Genomic DNA, 6000 nt, shown 5'->3' with positions numbered 1-6000 from the left:
CAAGGGTCATAGTAATTCAAGTCATAGAGAATATGAAGCTCATGAAGAGATTATTGGTGATCAATGAGCCAACTGATCAGCAAGTGCTCAGCCATGGCATGTCCCAGAGACTGAAGAAAAAAGGCACGGACTTCTCTGTTCCACCATCATTGTACATTTTTCCTCTCTTCAAAATAATACCACTTTGCCTTTGGTACCTTTGATTTGCTGCCTCATCTGTCCAGAACCTCTTCCTTCAGATTCAACATGACTTGGCCCACATTTGGCCTTCAATCTCTGCTCAGTATTTTATTAATGAGGCTTTTCAAAATTTTCATATGCATATTTCTCCTGAACCCATCATGTACTATGTTAAGCTGTATTTTTTCCATGTTATTTATAAAAATTAATACATATGTATGCATGTATTTCTTTATTAGCTCTTTTGACTGCATGCCCCAAACTGGACTCTAAATTCCAAGAGGGTGATCTTTGTGTGAATTTTGATGATTTCTGTATTCCTAGACCCTAGAGTAAGCTCAGGCATGGCGGGCTGCAGTTCCGAGCCCTGCCCTGCGGGAAGGCAGCTAAGGCCCGGCGAGAAATCGAGCACTGCAGCTGCTGGCCCAGGTGCTAAGCCCCTCACTGCCCGGGGCTTGGCGGGCCGGCCCGCCGCCGCTCCGAGTGCCGGCCCGCCGAGCCCACGCCCACCCGGAACTCGCGCTGGCCCGCAAGCGCGGCACGCAGCCCCGGTTCCCGCCCGCGCCTCTCCCTCCACACCTCCCCGGAAGCTGAGGGAGCAGCTCCGGCCTTGGCCAGCCCAGAAGGGGCTCCCACAGTGCAGCGGCGGGCTGAAGGGCCCCTCAAGCGCGACCAGAGTGGGCGCCAAGGCCGAGGAGGCGCCGAGAGCGAGCCAGGGCTGTGAGGGCTGCCAGCATGCTGTCACCTCTCCGTAGTGAATACGTTTCACAAGAGCTGATAGTTTTATAATTGGGAGTTCCCCTGCACAAGCTGTCTTACCTGCCGCCATGTAAGATGGGACCTTGTTCCTCGTTCGCCTTTCTCCACAACTGTGAAGCTTCCTCAGCTATGTGGAACTGTGAGTCAATTACATCTCTTTCCTTTATAAGTTACCCAGTCTTGGATATGTGTTTATTAGCAGTGTGAAAACAGACTAATACTCATGTCAGACTTACATTTTCTGATGTTTATCCATTGATATCTAGTTAATATTAAATTTTATAAAGGTCCCCTTAGGAAACAGAGAAGAGTAAAATGTTTACTGGGTTATTGCTTTCTTCATAAAATCTTAGCTACCCTGTAAGTTTGGTAGACCCACAGTATGTGAGCAAGATAATTCCTTCCAGGCAGAAGGGGTGAAGAAACTTAAAGTTCATCTGGGCATACTCATTAAAATACTGAACTTAATGAAAGATTTGGAAGTCAAATTTTTGAGCACATGTTTAGAAATAAACATATGATTTAATTCTAAGTGGGGATTATGCCATTTAGAAGAGAAGCATTCCCTACATTGTTTGTTTTTTCGTTGTATCATTCTTTACTCTTCCCAGGGATTATCATCTATGTAAAAGGTACAGGTGTTCTACTAACAATTACATGGGAAGAGAGAGTGAATGAACTACTTTTTTAAATTAAAGGAGTAAGAGGACTCAACAGAGGGAGCTAAGTTATTTGTACAAATTCTTGTTATATGATGCAGAAAATAGCAGTTTCATAAAACAGTATAGTGCCTATAAATGTATGTGCTGTTAAATAGAAAAGACATCTGGGAAGTCTTCAGAAAAAAAGGGAAATTCAACCTGGACACAAAGAGTACAGGACTTTCAAACTTACAAACATACAACATTTAGAGCCACTCTTGTGCCTCTCAAAAGTTAGAATACAGAGTAATAGTTTAGGGAGAAAAAAAAAACACACAGAGTTCCAGCTGTTAATCCCAGTGATAAGGATGTTAATAGGGGTGAAGAAAGTTAGGTTAGCATTAATAACATGAAAAATCTAAAATTACCAAAGGTAACAGAAACCCACCCAAATATCAAGATCGGGGTAAATGGAAGAAGGGAGAAGAAAAATTGAAAAATGCACTTAAGGTTAGATTTATAGCTATACTAAAGGGCAAAAAAATCATTTTTTAATAAATATATGTTTGTTGATTTTAAATCTCATGTAACACATTATTTGAAGATCTCTGGCAAGCCATTTCTTTAATTTTGCTTCTTTTCATATGCTTTATATTAATTAGTCACTCTACATATAAAAATTTAAAAAATCCCAAATAGCAAAAGAAAAAACATAAGCAACCCCAAGTGATATGTGACTGATGGGGCAATGGAGATGATGTATCATTTGTCAATTAGGGCCAGGAAGACTTCCACTGTAGCCTTGAAAATAAATGTAAAGAGTCTTTCTCCTGGGTAGCCCACAGAGCAATCTGCAAAGTTTTCTCTAATCCTTTCATTATGCTAATATCATCATTATGCTACCTTTGGTGACAAGGAAGTTTAATAACAATTATGTGAACAGCAGTGTAAACTTTGTAAGACTTAAAATAAAATTTCTGTGGTAAACATTAAAGAGTTGGCTAATAGATATAGGATGAATGCTTTTGTACTTGAGATTGTTTGAAAGGCCAAACGTATTTCACGTCTATATTAGGCTACAAACATACTCTACTCCAGTGGCTCTCAAACATTAGAATACAGAGCAATAGTTTAGAGAGCTCAACAATAACAGATTTCCAGGTGCTATTTTCAGGGATAAGAATTTCAGTAGATGTGAAGAAAGTTTAGGAATTAAAAAAAAAAAAAAACTTCATGTAATTTTTAGCAGTTGTTCATATACTTTTTGAGAAATGGTTGGTAATCAATTACATAAATTTGAAAATGATTATATAAAGTATTAGTATATTATTTTTATAAGGAGAGATTTACTTTCTCAGTCAAAAGTATAAAGAGCAAAGCTTAGAAATCTGATATATTTTGCCTTTATTTTAAATAAAATTGTATTTAATGATATTAACATATCTCAATGAAGACAAAGAAAAAAGTATACTCTGTGCAGCTAAAGAAACTATGAGTTAGATAAAAACGTGTACACCTCATTGCTGAGGGATTAAGATGTAGCATACATTTCTAGTATGATGACTAACATATATGTCTTTAGTGGATAACTATTTTAAGAGATGACAATGCCATTAAGAGAATCCAACTAATTCTTCTTACTTCGATTGTATATTTTCCCAAACACTATCTTATGATTAACTTCCATGTAGATGTTTCCATATAGTGTCCATGAACAACTTTTGGGGGGGTATAATTTTCATAATAAATTGGTAAGTTGGCATTTTGATTTCCATGTTAGTCTTTTGTGAATATCATTAGGGTGAGCTAAGCTGGTAAACCAGATCAACAAAACATGCAATAACACATTTCGTTTTCTGTTCCTGCAAATCTCTGGAGTTTTGTTGTCCTAGAAGGCAAGAAACTTGTAAGTTGAATGGTAGCTACATTCTCCAGCTCATATTGCTAATGCAATTTTTAAGACCTTCAATAAATCTTCTTGTAGATTATTTCTAAAATGCTTATTTTCCTACTGTTTGACTGGTATCAGTGCTTCCTAAATGTAAAAGTAAGGCCTCTTTTCTCTTGAAATCAGATTGAATGCTTGAAAACTAGTTTCAAATAACCTGATTCATTTAGAGATTGCCGTACTTACCCTAATCCTAGTAACAATGTGGAATTGTTCCTTTATCTCTAAAACTGTCCAATGCGCTTTCTTCAGTGAAGTTTAAATTGCTTAAAGGGACCTCAAGACTTAATATTACACTTTAAACTATTTTTTTTTTCTTTTTGGCAAATGATAGCATTCATCATGGTAGCAAATAGCAGCTCCAGTACTAAAACTGAAGGACAGAGAAATTACCTAATCCTGATTCCCAACATCACTGTTACTTGGTCAGACCTGGTTGGATACTAGTATACAAAGGGGAATAACCTATGACTGCAGACTTTCTCGGCGATGTCTACTCACTGCGTCTGTGACAGGGACAAGGTGCCACTTTCCACACTTGTCTTGGTGTTTCATCTCAAGGTCCATTTGGTTGAGGATTGCTGACACAATAAGTGAGTGGAAGGATAAGGCTGTGTCAGTCAAATCTCTAGTAACATTTTAATGTGAGATTTTGCCCTTGGATGAATGGCCTTTATCAAAAACAAGGGACAGACAAATGTAATTCAACATGCAGTCCTTACAATTCTCAGAGTGAAAAAAGTGAAGAGACCGAGCCTTCAAATACAGTGAAAATGCACTGATTACCATTGTACAACTGAGACATTTCAAGATGACATAGCTCTTGAAACATGAGTTCAGTTGAAAGGATTTGTTCCATTAATTCTTAGACAGTTAACATTTCATGTAGAAAAAAAAGGTAATTCGCACCAGAATTGTCTTCAATCCCATGAGAAGTTTTTGGCCTTAATACTGCCTAAAGCTGTGCTACACAAAGGTTACTGTTATTTATTGCCATGCCTTCCATCCTTAATAGGAGTCTATTCAATAAAAATTACCAGAAAGACTTTTCTGCTGCTTTCTTTAACATCTCAAAATCAATGACTTGAAATAAGTCCATCTGTTAAAGGCTAAAATGTCTTTTTCACAGATATACTTTTGTCCAAGATATAAATTGCCTTTTTTTTTTTTTTTGAGAGAGAATAGTGGTGAATAACGATTTCATTTTAAGGGAAAGAAGTGTTTCAGGACTAAGGATAAGATAATTATGGTGAGTTTAATCCATTTGGAGTATAATAGTATATATTATATGATTGAAAGAGAATTTAAATTCTTAATATGCTACAAGTTGCATGACAAAAAATAATAAATATTTGGTAACACATTCAATCTCATTTGTATGCTGAAAGCCTACAAATATCCCCAAAGTAAATTCAAATTAAAATAAAATATTAAGTAATTATATCTCTGTCTTCTCACTTATATTGAAATATTTGAAGATAGAAGCTTGTTTGCCACTACCTCTCTAGCTAAGTAATGAATAATTTGATTCATTAACTTTATAAATTTTTGTACCTACCATCTGCTACTCTGAGCAGATGCTGCATCAAAATAATAATAATAATAATAGTTTTTAACTTCCATAAGTTTTTGATGGTGTATATACACAAAAGTAAAAATTTAAGAGTAAGAAACAAATAATACTGTGTGTAATAACAAACCACAGTGAAAAAGTAATGATCAATTTTATTATAAATATTAAACTTTTGCATTTTCTTCAACAACTTTATGTAATTTTAATATTTTGTTTTATTTTTTTGTAACATCAGAAGCAATAGTAATTATGCTCCTTAAAGCATTTAATTTTATTATTTCTGTTTTTTAAGTTAAAAGTACATTCAAATATTGAAAGCTTTGAATTATCTCACTTTTCAAAACTTCTTCCCTTTCTATCCATTTCTTACATGAAAAAAATCAAAATAAGGAAATTTTGAAAGATACTTCTAATGTATAAAATGAGACTTTTTTTGTTTCTTTGCATACTTAGATTAGTTCTTATATAAAAATTGGTAAGTACATCTCTTTGTATATTAAAGCAAATTAATAAATCATAATATCCTGCTTCTCAGTTTTTTATCTATTTGTAAAACACATATAAAAATCATATAATTCTGTTTACTAATGCAAACATTAAGCTATTTTCTACCTTTATCTGATAAATCATCACGGTATAATGACAGAAATAATTTCCTAAATATCACTTTCATTTGTAACTTCTGAAGAGAGTCAACATTTATATTTGAATTACATGTCCCTTTGCTCTTATTTTTCTAACCAAAAAGAAACACAGCTGTTACATTCTTCCTTCTTTATAAAGCCCCTTTTCTGAAATAAAGTTATCTAGAAGCAGCAAAGATCTTTTCCCAGACAGATTGTAACTTCTCACCAATCCCCACTAGCATAGAAAATGGTAACATCTGCATTTAAATTACT

At 35.0% G+C, this 6000-nt stretch overlaps 1 protein-coding gene across 2 annotated transcripts in view; it reads left to right on the top strand.

Annotated features, from left to right (window-relative positions):
* Positions 1-755: 755 nt before the first annotated feature.
* CDH19 (cadherin 19) overlaps positions 756-6000 on the top strand; it is a 365310-nt gene continuing 360065 nt past the window's right edge. The window contains exon 1 of one of the 2 annotated variants that reach the window (XR_010151984.1): positions 756-1078. The gene's annotated coding sequence lies outside the window, so the exon portion shown is untranslated. The remainder of the gene's footprint in view (positions 1079-6000) is intronic. The other variant, XM_009434121.5, reaches the window with a different exon arrangement.

This window comes from Pan troglodytes, chromosome 17 (genome assembly GCF_028858775.2).
Source record: "Pan troglodytes isolate AG18354 chromosome 17, NHGRI_mPanTro3-v2.0_pri, whole genome shotgun sequence".
NCBI lineage: Eukaryota > Metazoa > Chordata > Mammalia > Primates > Hominidae > Pan > Pan troglodytes.
This window is presented reverse-complemented; position numbering and strand designations above follow the sequence as displayed.